Raw genomic sequence first — 22,952 nt, 5'->3', positions numbered from 1 at the left:
CCCTCACCCTCCCATCTTTCATCATCGCTCTCCCTCCCTTCTATCATCATCCCTCTCCCTTCCATCTCTTAGCGTCCCTCTGCCTCCCATCTCTCATCTTCCCAATCTCTCCCTTCTCTCATCGTCCCTCCCCTTCCCACCTCTCAACATCCCTCTCCCTCACATCTCTCATCGTCCCTCTCCCTCCCATCTCTCATTGTCCCTCTTCCATCCTTCTCTCATCGTCCCTCTCCCTCACATCCTTTGTGCCTTTGTAGTCGCATGGTAGCTAAGTGTGCGCTAGCGCTGGGGAGAGCGAAGGGATCCGTCATATTGTAGTAGATATGACGTATCCCTCTGCTTCGGGATTAACGCAGCGTGGCGCAGCCAAATGGCTCGCAGCACCGCGCTGCGTTCATTCTTTGTAAATAAGGCCCTTATTCTTTTAGGGAGGTAATATATGTGCCGTCAAGAGGAGTGCAAGCTTTCAATGGATACATTTAGAAATATTTACACTAGGAATAGTCTGAATGCTCATTACTAATATTAAACATTATTTTACAAATGTAATGAATGCACTGTAAATAAGAGGCTGCTGCACAATATTAATGTTGTATATATGTGCTTGCTTTGTTATGGCTACTTGGGGTCAGTAGTCCATTCTTTGTGTTTATGTCTCCTCAACCTCCCTCACTACCTATGAGTGTTCTATCTGGTATGTGAATGTTCCAGTCTTGGCAGTTGATGGTCTGGTCAGCTAGCGAAGTGCTTTATCTCTGCTGTGCTATCTTAATAAATCTATCTTGTAACCTGAAGACGTGTCCTGATGCCTATCTAATCTACTTACAACAATTAACTTTCACAGTGCTTTCTGTCACAGGCTGGGGTGTCTTAGCACTATACACAAGTCACTGTTCCTCACTGCACCAATCAGGATGTAATCCTGTGACTCCGATGACACACAAAGACATCTGCAGTGACCACATTAGCCAACGGAGAGTTCACAAGGTAATGAAGTATATTTCCCTTTAGTTAATCTTGCCTTTATTTTTTCATGAGGTGTGTGCATGCTTTTTTATGTGCAGTTACCGAAAGGCGAAGAAAAAACAATGAAACACCGAATTTGCACTTCTTTTTAGCCATGTCTTGAACACTGACCCTGTCCCATGGCATCAGTCACACCATTTATCTGCTGCGTGTGAATGAAGACCGCCCCGGAAAGCGCCTTTCGCACTTCCGGGCATCCATGCGCCAATCAGATGTAAACGCAGGCAGCCCCTCCCCCCCCCTTAAATCCCGAGAACAAACCCACGGTGGGGAGGGGGGCAAAGAACTGGTCAAAAAGACCCGTACATTTCTTTTTGTAAGTATTAACAATAGTGACCCCTAGCTGTAGATAAAAGCCTTACACGTCCCCACCCCATCATTACAACGAATATCATCTCCTAATTAATCACATGCGCCTGAATATACACTTGAAGGAACCTCCGCACTCCTAGATATAATATTAAATTATGCATCTATCTTGCGGCGCCCAAATTTAATTTAAACCTTTTTTCGAACACATTATTGATCTTAACAATACAATTAAGATCTCCAAAAATTCAGACAATTGGTGGCTATCATCGTCACACGAAGTACGATATGTACCAACAAATATACAAAAGATGATAAATGTTCTCCGGCGTCCCATTTCTTTGTATTATAAAGACATACTTATAAAAATTATGGTGACTTTCCATCATAATAATACGAAGAAAATGTACGGTCGTCTTACCAAAACACGTGCACACGTGAAAATATTTCTCCGTCTTGATGTTTTACACATGACAATGAAAGAAAAGTGTTTGGTGGCTTTGCAGTGGCTTCTGGGTATGCAAAATTCCGCAAAGACAGCTGGTTGTTGTCAGGCAGACTGCCCTCTAGTAAAAGCAGATGGTACTGCACCTCTTACTTGGTAGATCGTCAATGTATCCCTCCATCCCCTAATACAAGCACACACACACACTGTCTCTCTCTCTTTCTCTCTCATTCTTTCTCTCACTCTCTCTCTCTCTCTCGCTCGCTCACACACACACACACACACACACACACACACACTCTCTCTCTCTCTCTCAAAAAGAAACAGCGCCAAAGACCAATGGTTTGGAATTTGAAATGTAAATTATGGGGCTTATTTACAAGCCCCTTGCGCCGCCTGTACGCCTCTTTTTCCCATATTAAAAGTGACGCACTGGCAGTGCAAGGGGTTTGTAAATAAGCCCCATAAATTATAAAGCGCTCGAGTGCCTGGGGGTGTTTACTTAAGTCAATGTGGAAAATGTGGAAAGACTAAAATACCAGGGGGCAGAAATATGTTTCCTAGCGCATCCCTGCAAATCAGCAGGGATGCGCCAGGAAAGATGCGTCACGCAAGTTTACCCTTGCGCCACCACAGATGCGCCGCATTTACAATGCAGTGCATCGTGGCGCAAGGATAAACAGATGCTTGACGCATCTGATGGCGTAAGGGCGGCGCATTGCTCGGGGGTGCCCTATTGTTACAATGCTGCGTCAATCCTTACGCCTGCTTCAAGCAGGCGCAGGGTTTTGACGCAGTATGGGCTCAAAAGTGACTGAGTAAAATCTTGTAGATTTCACTCAGCCACTTTTAGGAGGCGTTCCTGTGACGGAACGCCCCCCCCCCCCTGCACAGGAACGCCTACTTCTGGCGCAGGGCTTTACAACGTGACGCATCTCCCAGATGCGTCACGTTGTAAATACCCCGCAGCATGGCGCAACGGCGGCGTAAATGAGGCACAAGGGGCTCATAAATCTGCCCCCAGGGGTCTTATTTACAACAAAATGATGCAGCACGGAGAGCAAGTCAGATTATTGCGCAGCGCTGAGTCCTTTTCAGAGCACACGGATGCATCATACTAACAACAATATTACGCATTGCTGTGCTTTCCCCTGATGTTGCAAGGGTGCCTGTGTTACGGGGATGATTTCACCTTCCTGGCCTAAAACAATCATTGATGGTGTTTTCCTCTTCCTTTGTGTGCTGCAGAATGCAACACTCATAGAAAGAAGAAAAAGCGAGGAGAAATAAAAGTGGGGAATATTTACAAGCCCCTATCGCCACCACAGCGTCACTTCTCTCGATGCTGTGGTGGCAAAATGGGATTCGCCTTATTCAGAAGGCGGCGTTAAGCTACTTAACGTGGCTTAACACCGCCTTGTGAATAAGGCACCCTTGCACGCTATACTTAGCATTAAAGGCGCGGGCAATGGGTGCTGTGGTGGGCGTTCCAACACAACACCCATTAATTTTCGTGCTGCCCCATATTTACAAGAGTGGTGTAAATATGGTGCAGCGCCAAAATTAAGACCAGGTAAACCTTACCCAGGCGTAATGAGGAGAAATATTTAATTTCTCCTTGTTTTTGCTGTTTCCATGTGTGCTGCATTGTGCAGCACAAATAGAAACACCAAAACACCATTGATTTTTTATGTGCAGGAGGAACATGTCCCGTCCTGCACATAAACAATTATTTAAAAAAAAGACGTTTTGCACCTTCTATGTGTGCTGCATTAAGCAGCACACATTAACATTTTAAAACGCATTTCAGATTGTGTATGTGGATGAAGGGACACCTTCCTGCACATAAGCAATCATTCCCCTAAATGCAAGCACCCATGCACTAAGGTGCAAGGGTGCCTGCATTGGCGCTAGGCAGTTAAATTAGTGCCAACGCTGGGGGAAACGCAAGGCTGCACTGTTTTCTTATAAATACGGTGCAGCCCTGCGTTTCACAAGTTGCAGAGCACGGCATTAAGCCAAGAAGGCTAACTACGCACTCCACCACATCCTTGTAAACATGCCCAAACGTATTCCTTCTCGCTGTGCCTCCCCAAGGGAGAAGTAGAATTCGGACGCATTCCTAGGTTTACAAAACGTTGTAAATCTGGGAATGCGTCAGGTTCCACAGCAAAACCCATGGCACGCACTTTTCATGTAAAGTGGGATGTAAATCCACGGGCATGAAAAGCCACGCAGGGTGGATTAGCGTGTTCTTGTAAATATGGGCCAGCACACTGTGCTGCGTCAAAAAAAGTGATGCACCAGCGGCGCAAGGGGCTTGTAAAGAAGTCCCCTGGCTTTTTAGGCTTTCCTGAATTGAAGAAGATTTCTCATTTTCTTAGTTTTAGGAGGAGGGTATTCCCTAATTTGACTGTACAGGTGACAAAGCTTCTGCCTCCCCAGGAGGATTTTGTGAATTTGGGAACAATTACGTTGTTGTGTTTTGATTTAGATGCCCGTACATAGGTTTCCTTGAATCATGTCCTTATATAGGCACAATTTGTATTTCCCTTATTTAGGCATAGAATCCCACCATGCCATTCCAGTTTGCATTCCGTCCATCAAATGTGTGTCTTTTGCTATCTCGCCCTAAGTGCGTCAGGTATGCTTAGAAGTGGGTCCTGGGCTCACTGGAATCAAGCTATCCTGGCTGAAGAGGGGTGAAACCCCGAAACCAGTCCTAGGATACTTGTTTCCGGTCCAGGGAGGACCCCGACTTGGCAGTTCGGGTTGGACTGTTCCCATGAGTCACAGTGTCCAGACTGATTTGCATATGGCCAGGTCTAAACTGGGGTGGCAGAGTGAGCAAAAGAATGATGGATTTAACCCAGATCTCTTGACTGAGGGTGACTGTTTTGATGTGTTCTGCATTTCGTCTATCTGATGATTGGGACTTTGAGACTGTTCATAACATGATGTCTGATCTAAAAAAGGTCTGCTGCATTCTCTAACCAAGAATACTTAGAGGGTTCAACAGCGTTATTGTTATAACCACTATGGTCATCATTTCTTGCATAGATCTGCAACACCTAGAAATGTATTTATGTATAACCAATGGGAACATTCTCCTACACCACCAAGGGGTAGCTCAAAAACGTTTGCAATGAAGTTTACATATTTTTCTGGGTACCATCAATACAATTTAGAAACGTTTTACTTCAAAAATGTGAACAAAACAGGAATATGTTAACTAATACAAAACAGATTTATTCTGCAGCCTTTATTGCCCAACTGTCTAGACAGGGTTTCGACTTTTGGAAAAACACAATTGACACAAAATCTGTCTGGGGTACAAAAGATTGGCAAGTGCATGGGATAGAAGCTTTGCTTAGAGCCTGCATCATCCCACAGCAACTAATGTTTTTGAATGACACTATGCAACAAACGTCTTGCCTTGGGTTAGTCAAGATCAAAGACATGAACACACTGTCCATACCTACACCTTCAAGTTATACCACTACACAGGGGGAGGTCGATGTATATACAATTTTACAATTCAACAGATCAGATCCTGAATGGGAAAAATGGTTGCTCTGGCCCATAGACACAAACATCTGTCAAGAAAGATTTCTGAACAGAATACAGGGTTTTCAAATCAATAGGCCAGACCCACGTTATGTTCAAAGACAGCATCCAGGGGTAGTAACAACATACAGTGTAGGAAAATTATGCCTTGTTGGCTACAGACATCTACACTAGAGGATGTGAACCAACACTTATCCTTACTTAAAGAAGATGCAGACCTTAGGGATTTCTTGCTAGGTCCAAAACGTTTCATATATGCCGCCATCTATGCTGCTTCTAATGAAATATGGAAGGTTACCCAAGCAGACGCCGCAGAAAGAATACGAGAAATTGATCGTATTAATTTAGAGAAATCTCTCGCTGTGGTCGACAATGGGTTAACGACTCTGTCATCCAGGATTTATTCACTGGGCAACATTGTATCCTCTGCTATAGACATTGTGGAACAAGATTTGGTCCTGCTGCGACAAGGCCAGTCTCAATTATGTTCTATTCTGTTATTAGGCTGAACGCTACAAAACTTGCATCCGGGCTATGTGCCTAGGCGTTTCATCAACACGTTGTCTCTGTTTTCAGAATACAATCTCACTGATAAACAGATCAAACTGGCACAAAGGGGAGCAAAGTATACAGTGCTGAGCATTGAAAAACTGGAATAATTGCCATTTATGGTAGCAGAAAAACCGGCTACAGAATGGATCATTCATGGCAAAATAACTCTCCAACTTTCCATTTTCAGTATTGCCTCAAACACATGCCAGCAGGCAAATATGAAAGGTTGGGTAAAGAATACATCAGGACATCCTGGGATTTACCTTACACACGCAGATGTTGGAGTGGGGGGCGTGAATTTTCACACTGTGAAAATGCACTGAGCGGTTCACTCATATGTCGGGATATTAGTTTACACGGGCCTGTAGCGGTTCCACTGCAAATTTATCCTGCCACCTGCAAGGTTCACCGGCCGCTGTGATTAATCCAACGTTTGCACAACTTTCAAATGGGAGTTACCACATGTTGAATGATCAGAGCTGTTGTGGCATGTTGCCAGGTATCCCATATCTAGTAATGGTTAGTTCCAGGGTCACTTGCTGTATGCAAGTCTTGTTCACCCAAATAGACACAGTCAGGGAGTCGCCTTTATGGCCTTCACTGAACATCTCTTACATACGAATTGATACTTTAAGCAGAATAAAAGCCATTCTTTTACAACAAACCGTGGCTTTGACCTCGGCCAAAGAAACCTATGATCTACAAATTGCAAGGACTTCGGCTGAGATACAGGCTCTGTTACGTAAACTGCCCTACACATTTCAAAGAAATGTTGGGACGAATCTTAAACATGTCTGATACGTGCGGTATTGTGCATGTATTTATGACCGTATGTTCAGGACTGTTAACACTTTTTCAAGCAGTCCTCGGAATCATTCCAAACTTCATGCACTCGGTGTTTGGTGGTCTGCCGCTAATTCTAGCACTCGTTGCAGGAATCCTGTTTTTATTCCGACTGCTACGCTATGGCAAGCCTATCCACCAGCATCACTCCCAGCACCTTGGAGAAAGCTCTCCTGGAAAGGAAGTGTCGTGAGAGCATAGTACAGCTATTGGGTTTACCTCGTCCACGAGAACTAAATACCACATGGTTTCTGTCATTCAGATCAATCTGGCAAGATTGCATCTTACATGTTCTCTGCTGCCTGCTTTGCGGTGAAGAATGCGTGCTAGACGTCTGTCTAACACTCCGATCACTCATGCCAATGGATATCGATACTCTGCTGGACCCGATAACGGCCCATGCTCTGTGTTGTCCCCAGAGGCTACCGATCCTGATGACGGCATTCATTGAGATCTCACGGACGCAACATGCTACTGCTGAGGTACGAGAAGGATCAACAGACACACAGGTAACATCAGTAACGAGCACTGCTACTGACGATGCGTCACATTTATGTGCAGTTAGTCTTCTAAACAAGGTAATCGACCTATCACCGACTTTGGCAGACGATTTTTTGTCTACAGGAATAGAAGATTTCATGTTTTCACGAGCATCTTACACTGATTTTTTATTTGACTCACAGTGTACAGGATAATCTATGAATTTGGTCTTTATTTTTCACAAACAAAAGGCTAAATTTGGATCTTTTTAAGATAATTGACTTTTTCCTTGATAGCTTACAAACTCTGCTTACAGTAGAACTACTCATAGAGAACAGACTTCTTTGAACACTTCCAAGAACACATTGTCATCTTTTTTAGCATTTATGTAATCATGACATGAAATGGCTCCGAACTATTTTTTTCCTTTCTGTAGAACTGGACCATTTCATTACATATGTGTATATATTTCTGTTCATTGGCTTAGCATTCACTGTAAATATATGCTTAGAATGAAACATTGCTTTAACCCCTTCAGCGCTGCGGGAATTCCCCCGTGGTGCTGAAGGGTTCGAGCGCGGGCGGGCCCATGACGGAACGGTTCCGTCATGAGCACAGCGCAACCGATGCTCATGACGGAACCGTTCTGTCATGGGCATGGAAGGGGTTAATATGTACAGCACCTTTGCATTTTATGTCTAGCAAATTTTTTTTAACAAAGACTTCTTTTAGTATGCTTTTACAAATGTTTTTAGTGAACATGTGATACTCGATTTTATGTGTTTAGCATGTTTAGCATTTAGTAATATCGATCATTCGTCAATGGAGTGGGTGTTGTGTTTCGATTTAGATGCCCGTACATAGGTTTCCCGGAATCATATCCTTATATAGGCACAATTCGCATTGCCCTTATTTAGGCATAGAATCCCAGTCCTTATTTAGGCTTTTGCCATGCTATCCAAATACAGGCATGGTCACCTACATCCATCCATCCCAACGTCACAACGAGTTCTTAGAAACCAAACCCTTAAGCCATCAGGACTTTCCCTAGCTAGGATGATTGATTTCTCCAAGAACTCATTATGCATGAACTACTATTCCTTAGGGATTCATTCATGACGTCTTCCTCTGCCCGACTGTACGTCAATGCTAACATTCCTAAGCACCTTCCAGGTATAAATATACCTTCCCTTACCATGGCAAGTACGACTCGGCACGGCTCAGCTCGATACGGCTCGCCACAGCAAGTTTAGAAGTAATTTGAGTTCCCGCCTGATGCACTGACCAGACACTGTCATCCCTGCTCGCAGAGAATCCAGCTTCCATTGTTCTGACTCACTTCGCGGGGTGTTGGAGTTTGAGATTCGTAAAGAGATTACCACCTCTCTCATTCTAAGGTATGGAGCTGACTAGAACCTAGAGAGACTCTTGGCATATAAACTTAGTATATACCATACTATAGAAAACAGCACCTACTTCTTACCTTGTACTACACTTAGGTTAGGTACACTGGGGTAGAACTATTTAGAAGCATCAGACGAGTATTCACTTTTTAGCCTGTGTTATTTATGTATGTATATATGAATATATGTGATAGCTAAAAGTCAATACAATAGCAGTATTATTTCTTCATACTGCTTACGCTGTGCGTATTATATCTTGCATACTGTCTAATCATTGTAACAGCTCTTATCTCTTATATGAGAAACAAGACTGTTCAATAAATCCTTTTATTGAAACGCCCGTCTATCTATTTCTGTGTAACTCTGAGCATGCACGATTAACTGAGTGAAACTGTTATCTATTGTTTTCACGATTCTGAGACATGTTCCGATTCTAAGGGAAACAAAGTTGTCATGTTTATGCGGTTATCAGAAACTACTAACTTCTTGTTTATTCGAGAAGTTTCTAGTGACCTCTGAGTTAGATGGTACACAAGTATTTAAGTTTAATGTACTCGATGGAGGCATACTGACCTTAATCCTATGCAAAAAATATAGTGTATATTTTTCCAATGTGCAGAGCCTATAAGGGAAATAGGAACTACACTACAACATTCTTGGCTGCAGATGGGCGCAATCGCCTATAGAGGATGTACTAAGAAAAAACTGCATTTAAGACTCTCAGGGCCGGAATAATGAAGTGCTTTAAAGGCAATGCACAATTTGGGCGGATTCCGTGCTATGTTCGCTTTTTAAGCAAAACTGAGTGGGGTGAAGCAGATTATTTGCATTTATAGAGGAAGCCAGCTCTAGATTCATGGCTTTCTCTGCTATCAGCTCACAGCAACCTCACAGCAAATGTACTCTACCCTTTTACTATAAACAAACCCTACACACATATTAATTCCTTAGCATCCATTAAAAGTCCACACATCCCACACTTTTACACCCTTCTACCCCAACGACCTCATATTTGTACCTTCACACAGGGACAAAACACCACTCTATCCTATACCACTAACCAATCCACTTATTCAATGCTTAATTTCTAAAAAACATAAGTGCCAGGGCCCTCGTCAGGAGGCCACTGCTGCTTGTGCCACTCATCGCCCCTGCTACCACTGCCAATGACAGTACCAACACAACTACTGATCATCACACTGCTACAAGCGTGACAAAGAGGGGACTGCTCTCTACTGGATCACATCCTACTTTTAAAACAAAACTTATGTCATCCATACCCTCCCTTTCTTGTCCAAACTGTATTTCACAAAAGCAGGTGTCCCTCAAGGCTCTATCATCTCACCCATGTTTTTCAACATTTACATGAAGTCATTACCGGCAACGATCAATCAATTTCACCTCATGTGCTATAACTATGCAGATGACACACAAATACTCCTTCAACTGGAAAGCCTCAAAGAAATTGGAAACTCACAAATTTTCAGTTGCCTCAGAGCCGTGGATCAATGGATGATATGAAGCCATCTCAAATTGAATGCTTACAAAACAGAAATACTCACATGTGGTGATGGAAAGATAATGACCCACTTACTGCCTGGCCTGATGCTCTGGGACCAGCACCCAAAGTATCAAATGAAGTAGGAAAACTTGGAATGACCATGGACTCCAAGCTATCAATGAATGCCCAAGTGGACAAACTTGCAAGATCAAGCTTCATTACTATGTTATGTTATGGTGATTTGTAAAGCGCGCCATTACCAAGCAGGTGTCCTGGCGCTGTCCACAACTCCATGATCCTTAAGCTCAAATAATTACTGAAATAGCCAGGTTTTCAATGCTTTCCTGAAATGCAATAGGTTCTCCATGCGTCTCAGGGGGAGAGGCAATTCATTCCAGAGCCTGGCTGCCCCATAGGAAAAACTGCATCCTCCCCAGCGTGCTTTTTTTATGACTGGGACCGTAATAAAACTGGCTTCAGCTGAACGAAGACGCCGGGCAGGAACGTACCTTGTGAGTCGTTTAGTAAGGTATTCAGCGCCTTCTCCATTCAAGGCCTTGAACACCAGGCACAGAGACTTAAACTGGATTCTGCTTTTTATAGGCAACCAGTGTAGGTCGCGAATGGCCTTGGATATGGGGGAAAATTTCGGGATGCCAGTTAGCAGTCTAGCAGCCGCATTCTGCAGTAGCTGCAGTCTGTGCAGCAAGTTGTCCTGTATATTCAGATACAGACTATTGCAGTAATCGAGCCTGGAAGTTACAAGGGCCGAGACCACCGTTTGTCGGCTTTCATAAGGAAGCAGAAACAAGATCTTTTTCAACATTCTTAGAATAAAGCCAGTTTTGGAAGCTACTGCCTTAACCTGTAGTGCCATGGTGAGTTTGTCGTCCAGCACCATCCCGAGATGTTTTACTTTATTAACCGGGCTGGGAAGGGCCCCCAGTTCCTGAGGCCACCATAACGGGGTCCAGAAGCTAGGGTTATTCCCAAACAGCATTACCTCGGTTTTGTTAGAGTTTAGCCTAAGGCAATTGCTAGCCATCCAGCGGGCCACCTCCGACATACAGGCCTGGAAATTGTGGTCTATCCCCAATTCACGTCCGGGGTGTAGAGACACAACGATCTGCGTGTCATCCGCATACGAGGTGACACTAAAACCGTGGCCTCTGATGATGGGAGCAAGGGAGGCTACATAGAAGTTAAACAGTGTGGGAATTAGTGAGGACCCTTGCGGGACCCCACAAGGCTGAGAAAAAATACGGGACGAGAAATTTCCTAAGGCTACTGTTTGACTCCTTTCGGAGAGAAAGGAGTTCAGCAGATCCCATGCTTTTAGCTGAATGCCCCCTTTCCTCAAACGGTCCATCAACAGTCCGTGGTGGACCGTATCAAACGTGGCCGATAGATCCAGAAGGATCAAGGCTGCTCTGCCACCTTGGTCCACCGCTGACCTGATTTGTTCTGTGGCCGCGATCAGAGCAGATTCGGTGCTGTGCCCCTCCCTAAATCCGTGCTGGGAAGCATCCAACACCGAGGATTTCTTTACAAAAGCTGTGAGTTGTAGATTCATTGCCCTCTCCACTAGTTTGGCCGGAAGGGGGAGACGATAGATTGGTCGGAAGTTGTTAGAATCCGACGGATCCAGGCTGGGTTTTTTCAGCAGAGGAAGAATAGAGGCCTCCTTCCAAACTTTAGGAAAAGTTCCTTCCTGAAACATGCCATTGGAAATAGGCGTTAGATAGCGAGCTATAGGCACAGACGCCAGTTTAATGATCCTCAATTGGGAAGGGTCCAGAGGGGACCCCGAGTTGGCTTTAACCAGAAGGTCCAGAGTGTCTTGTAGGGTAAGAGGACTAAACGCCTCCAGGATAACCGGTGACATGGCCCCCTCATTGGTCCTTTGCACGGACTCCTGCTCAAACCTGATTGAGTCGCTAAGACTGGTAAAAATGGTATTAACTTTGGTAGAAAAAAACGAGGCAATTTTTTCGCAAAGTTCTGTGCTAGACGAGACGGGGGCCGCTGCCACTGTGGTTAACTTGGTGATGGTGGAAAACAGCTCTTTCGAAGAATTTTTAGCTGGTGAAATCTGGGCCGCGTAATACTTCTGTTTCGCTTCTCGTAACATGCATTTGTAAGTTGCTAAACTTGCCAAATATAGCCTTCTTTCCTTAACAGTGTAGTCCTTCCTCCAGTTACGCTCCAATCTCTTACATGTACATTTTTGGCCTTTGAGATCACTTGAGTAGCAGGGGGCTGAAGGCACCGTTCTTTTAAAAGCGACTTGTCTGGGAGGAGCGAGGTCAGCACAGGCCTGCGTGAGCCATTTAGTGTAGGCCAAAGCAGCCTCATCCATGTTACTGGAAATGGGTATGGAAACGGCAGTCAGGGCCTTAGATAGAGTCTCCGAATCCACCCTGTTCCAGGCTCTGACTACTTTCTGATCAATATGGTGCTGCCCATTAGCTGTGTGGGGTGTTGAACTAAGATAAAAACAGACTCCCGCGTGGTCTGTCCAGGCCAGCGGTAACAAAGCTGAGAAGGATAGTTCGGGGGTGTTGGAAAAAACCCCGTCGAGCGTGTGTCCGGCCAGATGCGAGGGGCCAGTTACTTGCTGTACCAGCTCTGCTGTTTCCATGAGATTTAGGAGGCGAGCAGTGTCTGGCTCGTCGGCCTGCTCAAGATAGAAATTGAAATCCCCTAGTATGGTGTGTGAATTCCCCAAAAGCGCATCCTCTACAAGGGCTCCTAGCGTGGGAAAAAACAAATGTTTGGCCCCAGGGGGTCTATAAATGAGAATACCTTTAAATGAAAAATGATTTGTTAATCTGAGATTGAATGCGAGTGCTTCGCAGGCCGGAAAAGAAAGTGCTTTAAAGGTTCCCGAAAATGTGCTATGGTAAATGATAGCCAGGCCTCCACCCCTCTTATTAGGTCGGTTGAGGACTTCGCAAAGAAAACCAGGGGGGGTGGCTTTGACTAGATCTGGACCGGAAGCATCGTCCGTCCAAGTTTCAGTTATGGAATTATGAGCCTAAAAACTCTGGGACGCATCTTCCCCTACCTGGGATATCCACACAAGGTCCAGGCTATTATCTCTCTTGTCTGTCTAAACTTGATTACGCCAATAGCCTCTACCATGGATCATCTTTAACAACAACCATGAAAAGACTTCAACGTATTATAAACTCCGCTGCCAGACTACTCTTACATATAAAGCCACAAATCCACATCTCCCCTGCCTTGAAGGCCCTACATTGTTTACCGGTTGCCAGAAGATCCACATTCAAGCTGCTTTGCATCATCCATAAAGCAAAAGACAGAACATGACTGCTCTGCATCAAGAATAAAATCACCAAATATATTTAACAAAGGAACCTCCGCTCAAGATTGGCACCTTGCCTCAAAATCCCACCATGCAAGAAAAAACCATAGGTGGCACATTCTTCTCTGTTCAAGCAGCCAAACTATGGAACTCTTTACCCCCAAACATAAGATCCACGGATAACACCCTTATCTTCAGGAGACTACTCAAGAGTTGGCTCTTCCCCGCATAACCACCATACTCAAACATAAATATACAGCATATCCCTCTGTACATAGCTTTTATTTGGACTATCCATGTGTACCCACATATTTGTATTGCTTTGTATAAATGTGTATAATAATTATGTTTTAAATATATAGATATTCGTTAGATCTGCTTAACAAATGTACACTACTTATAGTTACATTACTTCATGTTTAAAATGTATATAAGAGACTGCATAAATAAGTAAATCTTTTATGATAATCATTTATCTACAATTGCTTCACTATTGAATTACAAAAACAAATAATTTAAAGTACAGCAACACTTGAAAGTCTGAGTTTATTAAATCCAACTTAAATCTATATATATATTATTTTCCTTATATATATCTTGTATACCTGTCATGTATCTTTATGTTTATTACTTTACTTATAATTCAGCATCTCCAATGCACTACCCTATATCTCATCCTATACCTCTCTCAATATATCCTCTACCTCCACTCTCTGACTCATCTCAGATCTCATTCTACTATTGTGATCCCCAAAATAACCCTCTCTACTCTTCACTCCTGTACCCCTCCTTGCATCATCTCATACCTTTTTTACTATTCCGATCTCCCAAACAAGCCTTTATAAACCGTATGCTTTGACTCATCCCTCCTCCACCTCCCCTTTACTCATACCAAACTTCCTTCTACTACTATGAGTTAAAAAAAATCTCTTTCTAGACCTTCCCTCTTCTATCCCTCCACTATCCTTTTCAATACAACTAACAGACTAACGTTTCCACCACTAAAATTAATTTCATATTTCCCTATACTTATTCCCCACTAATCGTATTTGGGTTCTGGAGTAGCATGCTACCTGCCGAAAAGCACTTCAACACCTCATCAGGGGAAGCAAGTGCTACATAAATGCAAACCCTGCCCTCTTCTATCCCTCTGCTATCCTTTTCAATCCAAATTACAAACTCATGCGTTCACTGCTCAAATTAATTTCATATCTCTCCATACTAATTCACCAAGAAGCACTTTTGGATTCCGGAGTAGCGTGCTGCTCACCAATAAAGAACTTTGATGCCTCGTCAGGGGTAGTAAGTGCTATAAAAATGCAATTAGAATCTTGGCTGGTAAAAGCAGAGGAAATATAGCCAGATAGTTGCTAAGATCTGCAGAGGAGAGACTGGGCTTTTTTACTGATGGCAGGATATCGGCTTTTTTCCAACTTTAAGGAAAATAGCCTGAGTGGAGCATTCCATTAAAGATGTGAACTAAGTGATCAGATATTGTTTCTGGGACCTGCTGAAGAGTTTTTGGAGGACATGGGTCATAGGTCATTTTAGATGTCATAGGGTTATTTTACAGAACTAATCTGAGATAAAATCCTAAACTTACTTCTTTTGGTATTGACAGAAGGCATTTAGTAGTAGTAAAGTTAGGACTCTTAACTTTGCTACTACTAAACTGAGACAAAATCCTAACTTTAAGACTTTCAGTATTCACAAAAGGCATTTAGTAGTAGTAACATTAGGAGTCCTAACTTTACTACTACTAAACTGAGACAAAATCCTAACTTTAAGACTTTCGGTATTCACAAAAGGCATTTAGTAGTAGTAAAGTTAGGAGTCCTCAATGAAATTCCTCCTTGTTCATCGCAAATTAATCCGTGGGCAGGTTCAGTTGTGTAGCTACAGTGACTGTAAAATGTTAGTAGGTGATCATCACCTCGCAGAACACATCACATTGTTACAATTCACATACATCACACACAGATGGTCAAATGCTACATAATGTACTTAGGGCACTTACTGGTAGCATTGGAGTACTAGAAGCTGTCCACCTCACCACGGGTGAATGGGACATGTCCACCTACAAGACAAGAAATTGGACATTGCATTGTAAATAGTGCAGTTATATGTGCTTATTTTCATATCTTCCAATCTACGTCATGCTAGTATTTCAGTTATACACAACAGCTTTGACACACATCCTTAAATAGTACATTCATTTGTGACTTAGGTTTTCAGCTTCCATGCATGAACTGATGGGATGATGAATGTCTCAGGCATCCATCATCACATGCCTGGAGAATGCCTCAGGCATGTGATGTATCCTGTAATGCTGGCCAGCATCATGTCAGACTCCATTCTACCATGACACATGATTGACACTATTGACCCTTGGCAGAACTGGGCGGTACTTTGATGGGAAAGCACAGGCTGACACCGTATGTGACATCGTAATGACACTGGTGCACAGAGTGCTGACTAGCAGAATATCTTGGTACCTTCCAACTTTGTGCAAGGATGTATGTTGTCTGCAGGTATGATATGTCATTGTTGCCCCGTAAAATCTACTCTTCTGCACATGTATATTTTAAATATAGCATATTAATCTGTGTAGATGTGTAGTGCAATACAGCACACGTGGATCATTTTTCATAACTGGAGTTTGGACATACATGTTCTGCTCAGCCATCAACAGTGCTGCTCTGGCAATCCTGGAACACACCCTGGTCATTTGCAAATGTTACATAAGGGAATGCTCATAATTCCATGCATTTACATTGACAACAACTGCTGCAAACCATTGAACAGCCCCTTGTGCCAGGATATGTCAACGCAGTGATCGGCACTGTGCTTGCAGTAGGCTTGCTTACTGTAAGCACTCTGAGGTACACAAATGTCACTTAGGTAGTCAGATTCCCTACACTAAGTCATTTGAATGTACAGGCTGTGTATTGCAAAGTGAAGATACAACAAAACAAATGATGAACATTCCATGTTTAGGTTTTGCAGTACAGCTATGGAAACTACGATACTACATGTAGATGGTCCTTACATGCAAACCTACTGGTCCTCGAATCTCCAGTTCCCAATTTTCAACGAGATTGGCCTCCTGGTAGAAGCTGGCTCTCTATATAGGTTACTAAAAGGAAGTACACTGTGCAGTGAGTCTAGAGAATCAACAAATGGTACACAGAGATAAAAGCAGGTAATTCAAATGCTCTATTTGTGGTAGTGTGGGCGAGCAGTTAGGCTTATCACAGGGTAGTGCTAAGAATGTGTTGTACTCTACAGAGGCAATGAATAAAACACACACTCCAAGTAAATCCAAGACCAGTTTATAAAAATAGTATTGATTTTTATAAGATTTTTAAGACCAAGAACACAGTTCTAAGACAAGTACGTTTGGAGTTAAGATTTAGCAAAGTTTGGAAAATATAATATAACTTTTATGCGCAATTATGCACTATAGGAAACAATGGGAAAGCCCCCCAGAAAAATGCATAGGAAATCAAGCAATGCATTCACGAAGTTCACCTTCTTGTTTTAGGTTGATGTCGGGGCCAGGTCTAAAGTTTCAGTAGGAGAAGTTCAGAAATGTCCCGGAGCAGGCGAGAGCAGAGTGGTGATGATCTTGGGAATTGGTGGGGAAAAAGGAGGGGAGCACTGGAAAGTACACTGACAGGAGGACACACAGGTACGTCTTAGCGCAAGGGCTTGGGGACCATGGGAGCACAGCTGGTTAGTGGTTGCCAGGGCCAGTGGGGCCGGGTGCAGAGCGAACAGGTCAGCTGGGCGTTGTACATCTTGAGGTCCTCGCAGTCAGGTAGAGGCAACTTTGAGAGGCAATCTCGGGACAGCTGGGCCACTCAGAAAATGGGTCTTAGGTGTCTTGATTTTTTTTTGTTTAAATTTGTTTATTAATTTTAATTTTGGTTAAAGAACAGGTATTACACATGTTCATACATCAGGTACGAGCAGAATCGGAACACATAATCATTTTAGCTCAAGATAGATTTAAGCAACATTACATATCATAAATAAGGCTCCCTGTTTTCCGTTTTTTGTGATTTTTACAGATAAATACAGACAGAAAACCATTTATTTTGTTGTCTGTATTTATTTTAAATGTGGATAAAAACCGAAATTGGGTGTTTTTTGAGTGATTCTAAATACACTTTGCCATGCCTGCCAGGCCAATCACTGTGTGGATGGATACATAAGGGGGTTAAAAAAGAAAGGAATTTTACTAAAGAGGCTTAAACAGCAGTAGATATGCACAAAGCTGATACTGAAATGCGCATATTTTCATATAAGTGCATTGATTTATCGTCTGCGGGTGTTCATATCACTGAAACATGGCAGGCATTCAAGCATGACTGCATATTTATTGGTTAAATAAATGTAGAAATATACCAGTTTCAGCTTTATTTTTCGCACAAAACCCAAAATTCCTCGTCCGCCTACCAGGTGGGGAGGAGGTCCAGTAGAACTGTGTCTTACGCGGCTGCCATCGGAAGCCTGCAAGGCCCTAGGGTATCCTCACAGTGTAGGGCTACGCTCTCTGCCTGCGCCCAGGGCGTCAATGGGTAGAACCACGCTATCTTTGGCGGGGGCTACGAAAGCTTCCAACATCTAGCAATCAAGCTTTTAGCTGCATGTAGCCCCAGGTCGATACACCTAGATGTTACTTTGTATTTTTAAGACCTGCGATAGAGGCGCAGGAGGCATACTTCCCAGAGGCCTTCCACTGTGCGCCCGATGCAGCTTGACAGGTAAGTGACAACAGCCTCCCAGTAAGAAGTGAGAGGAGTACAGCTCCACAGTATATGCAGTAGGCCTGCTTCTACCAGATTACACCTGGGGCAGTTGGGCGTCTGTGCGCCTGAAGTAAATGTTCTGGTCTGGGGATGCAACCTAAATACTGAATTTAGGGGCGTTACAAGGGAAGACAGGTAGTAGCCAATTGACTACACCCTCTATTGACCACTTCCTGTGGGAAAGAGGACTACCCTAGCCCTGATAAGTTGTTATTCCACCTTCCCAAAAGTGGAATTTCAGCAGAGGCATTCACCTCGCCTATCCCGCCCTAGGGGTAGTGCAGGCTAAGTGGGGACCCTCCTCCTAATCTAACAAATGTTCCCACCTTTCCTCCCACCAAAAGTGGAACAGGAAAGGTATCTTGGCTTCCGTCTCTATTTGGAGGTTCCTGGGTTAGATTTCAAAGGCGGCATCACCTTTGAATCTTCCTTCACTGGAAGGCCATCCTGTCCTGGGGTAGGTGTGAAGCACCTCCGCCCAGAACAGGCTTTTTCTCTGTCCTCTGAGAGCGCTGGCCCTCACCCCATGAGGTCAGAAACATGTCTGGTGGTGAAAGGCTGGTCCAGCAGTGCTTGGTAGGATTTCAGGGGATCCTCTGAAAGGGTCACCTGTGTGAATTTATTAATAAATCCAACACTTGCATCAGTGAGGATTTATTAAGACAAGATGTTTGGGACCAATGGAGCTAGGAAACTTGTGTTGACAGTATCAAGCCCATGTACTCTTCATGGCGTCCCTGTGCACTTACAACATCTCAGAACAGATGGGGCATTGTAGGGGATTATCTGCTCATGATAATATGCCCTCACATAGGAAATAGTGCACCCTGCCCTAGGGCTAAAGTCCGCTGTAGGGGTGACTTACCTATACCTTATGGAGTGTATGGGTGGCATGGCACACAGGACTGTGTGCCATGTCGACTCTTCAGATTTCTCTGCACCAAAACACCCAGCCTGCAGTGGCAAAGTGCAAAGCCTTGGGGAAAGGTCTCTGGGGAGGCACAACCAGTGCTGCAGCTCCCGAGGACTCTCTTCAGTACCCATGCCCTATGTCCCAAGGGTATCCTTTACTAGGGACTTATAGGGATGGTTGAAGGGGTGCCAATTGTGGTACACTTTTAGGGAAAGAGCACTGGTTCTGGGAGCCTGGTTGGCAGGACCCCAGTACACCTCAGTCAAAGTTGCATCATCTGGTGAGTCTACCTAAGGCTGGCGTCAATTTCTCCTCTTTACTTTGTCTTGGCATGTGTGCTGCATTCAGCAGCACACATAAAAAGAGGAAGTAGCCTCATAGGATAGTTTTTGCATTGCTTTTGGGAAAAAAAACCCAGAACAAATATGAAAGGCACTGCATTGCGCTACCTTGCGCTACCATGCGTCAGGTAAGTTTTACATGGGTGGTGCATCGGTGTTCCGGCATATCCACTCATGTATATTGTGTGCAAAAAATATACACAGTTGTCTAAGGGCAGGCACACAAGCTTTCCTTGGATCAGCGCTCAAGTTCCACTTCCCTGTAAAAGGAGCGAGGTTATTCCCTATTTATGTGAGGCAGCACTCCAGCTAGGCCTCGCTAGTGAGTTTAAGTCTTAGAAGTTCCATGATGGCTTTGAAAAAGTCAAAGTGCCTAGTCGCTGTAGTGTGTTAGTCAGAGCAAGTCCAGTATTGATGGCCCCGTATTCAGTCTTACCCACTCTCGCTGACGTGGAGGGTCGGAGCACCTTGTCTTGTGTCTGTGACCTCGTGGTGAGCAAAAGACTGGATGCCACGGTAGAGGCGGCAGGCGTCCACATGCTCCTCCGTCTATGTGGTAAGCCTCCCTGAATCCGATGACAGGTCTTGGATCCTCCAGGATTGTTTGGTAGTTGAATCTTTGCACTTCCTCAACGAGTATTGGCTTGCTTCACCTTCAAAGCTGCAAGCCGCTCCAGGTCGACAGCCCTCTCACTTCATCACGGCCCCCTCTCCTGGCATACGGTCTTTTTGATGGCACACACAGATAGCCATTATATCCAATGGAAGGTGGATATAATGGCTAAGTCCACCCTGCCCTATCAGCAAGGTATCGCCTGTTTTTTTTTGCCATTATCGCTGGTTTTCCAGCGATGATCGCACATTTGGATGTATGACGTTACAACGCATACCATTACAACGCGTGCCTTTACAACGCATTTTTTGCAACGCAAATACATTTACAACGCATGTTGTTACAACGAATACTGTTACAACGCCAAATACAGTTAATTAATGAGAAGTACTTTTACAACGAGCACATTTATAACGCATACCATTACAACGCTTAAAATATATATATATATATATTTTTTTTTGTAAAATAAAACCTGGCACGGGATGCAGGGAAATTAGGGGTTTTTGGGTGGGGAAGTGTTTTAAAAAGTAGAGAAAATCTGTACGTAAATGCATTGAAATACATAGAATTCTTCCAAATTAATACTCGAGTATTAAAAATAATACTCGAGTAATAAAATTAATACTCGCGTATTTTACAAATGGTCAATTATTGTTAGATTTGCATTTTTTTTCTAAAACAATAAATTAATAAACATAATTTAAAATCAATATATAACTACTTCACCAAATAAATAATTGGATTTCCAAACATTTTACATACACATAGGCGCCATTTTAAACATTGTAGATCAAACAATTGTCCTACAACACTTTCCATTAAAATAATACCACAACACTACTTTCAAAATGGATGCCAAAACGGGACTAAAAAGCGAAAAATACACATCTTCAGATGCTTTTTTAACTTATAAGTTTCCACACCAATAAATACAATTTAAAAAAATATAACCAACGCTGTGTTTCTAAGAATTAACAATGACAATGACTAAAACTTATAAATACGATCAAGACACCATTTTAAAATCAGTTGATTATCAACTCCCAGAGAGAGCAGACGCCTGAAGCTGACCCTCTGACCTCTTCACCCAGAGAAGACCGGAATCCTTTTCAGAACCATTATTTGTCGACATACAAGTAAGTTTCTTAAACAAATAACCTTACTATTTCTTTTTTACATTTATCATGTTAAACATTGCATAGGCTGCACCGAATATTTTTCTGTTTGCATTCTTGTTTGACAAAACTAATATCAATCTATTACTATAGTATTCGAATCATATCTCAATAAACATATACAGTCAATATGTTTCTACTCACAAATATATATTAATAATTGTTTCTTGAAGAAAATAATGAATATATAAATAATGTATTTTATTATTTATCCAAATTCCTAAAATGATTTCTTAAACAGAACTTTTGTCACATGTGACGAAAAAGATTATTTAATAAAAAAAAATTGTTTTCCAAAATAACCTACACTCATCATCGACAATAATTTAGAGGTATTTTAATTTAAAAACTTATACACCATTTTACATTTGCAAGTAGCAAAAACTTGTGTCAACACATATATATTTGTTTTTTCCACACAGAAATTCAATAACGTGAAATAAAAATAATACCATCTTTGAAAATTGAAACGTCGAGTTATAAATAAGGTAAATATTTGGTTTGTAATAGAATACCATTATTTTCTTTCTTCATTAATTCTAAAGACTATGTGAAACTGTAAGATAGTGTAGTTCTTAAGCAAAATGAGGTTATTGCTTGAAAGTGCACCATTGTCAAAAATGTAGGATCGTATTTGAGAAAAAATATATTTTTTTAATCCAGAATGGTACAGCATTTCGAAACTGTGGAATAGTGTAGGGGTAACAATTAATAATCTAAATAAAAGTAGGTGCAACACTAGTGAAACTGTTGGATACTGTAGGGATAAAAATTACTAAATTACCTCCATAAAGGTTTACCACTAGGAAAATAATTGGTAAATTTAGACGTAATAATTAAATTTGTAACTCCACAATGGGTCAGCTGTGGTTAAAGTATGGGATGGTGTACAGATAACATTTACTATTTTAAATCCAGAAACCTACAGCAGTAGAGAAAGTGTGTGATAGTGTAGGGGTAAAAATTACTAGTGTAACTCCAGGTAGGTGCAGTAGTAGAGAAATTGTTGGATAATGTAGAGTAAAAAATTTCAATTCTAACTCCTTCTAGGTGCAACAGTACGGAAAGTTTGAGATAGTGTAGGGGTAACAAATAATATTTTAACTCATGGTAGGTGCAGTGGCAGTGAAAGTGTAGTTTAGTATGTATATAGTAAAAAATAATATCTCAATTATACACAGTATTTTTTACATTGTTATATTTTCTAAAATGGTATTAAAATTTTACATTTGCAAAAATGCTTTTTTTGCCAGATACTGACATAAATCAGATCAACATTTCAGAAAAACTGGAAACCAACAGGACCAGACAACCATAAAATCAAGCTATCAAACTAGAAACCAGACCAGAAAGAAGGGCAAGAAAAAAAGACAAAAAGCAAAAGGTATTTTAAATTAACAATCCTTACTTTAAACGAAATTAATAAGCTAAACTTTTTGAAAAATATTCATATAATATCTAACAATACAGAAATAGTAGGATGCTGTACGGGTATCAATTACTATTCTAACTCCAGGTAGGTGTAACAGTAGGGAAAGTGTGGGATGGTGTAGGGGTAACAATTACTATTCTAACTCCAGGAAGATCCACCAGTAGAGAAAGTGTAGGATGGTGTAGGGTTAACAATTACTATTCTAAC

This window comes from Triturus cristatus, chromosome 4_2 (genome assembly GCF_964204655.1).
Source record: "Triturus cristatus chromosome 4_2, aTriCri1.1, whole genome shotgun sequence".
In the NCBI taxonomy this organism is placed as follows: Eukaryota; Metazoa; Chordata; class Amphibia; order Caudata; family Salamandridae; genus Triturus; species Triturus cristatus.
This window is presented reverse-complemented; position numbering follows the sequence as displayed.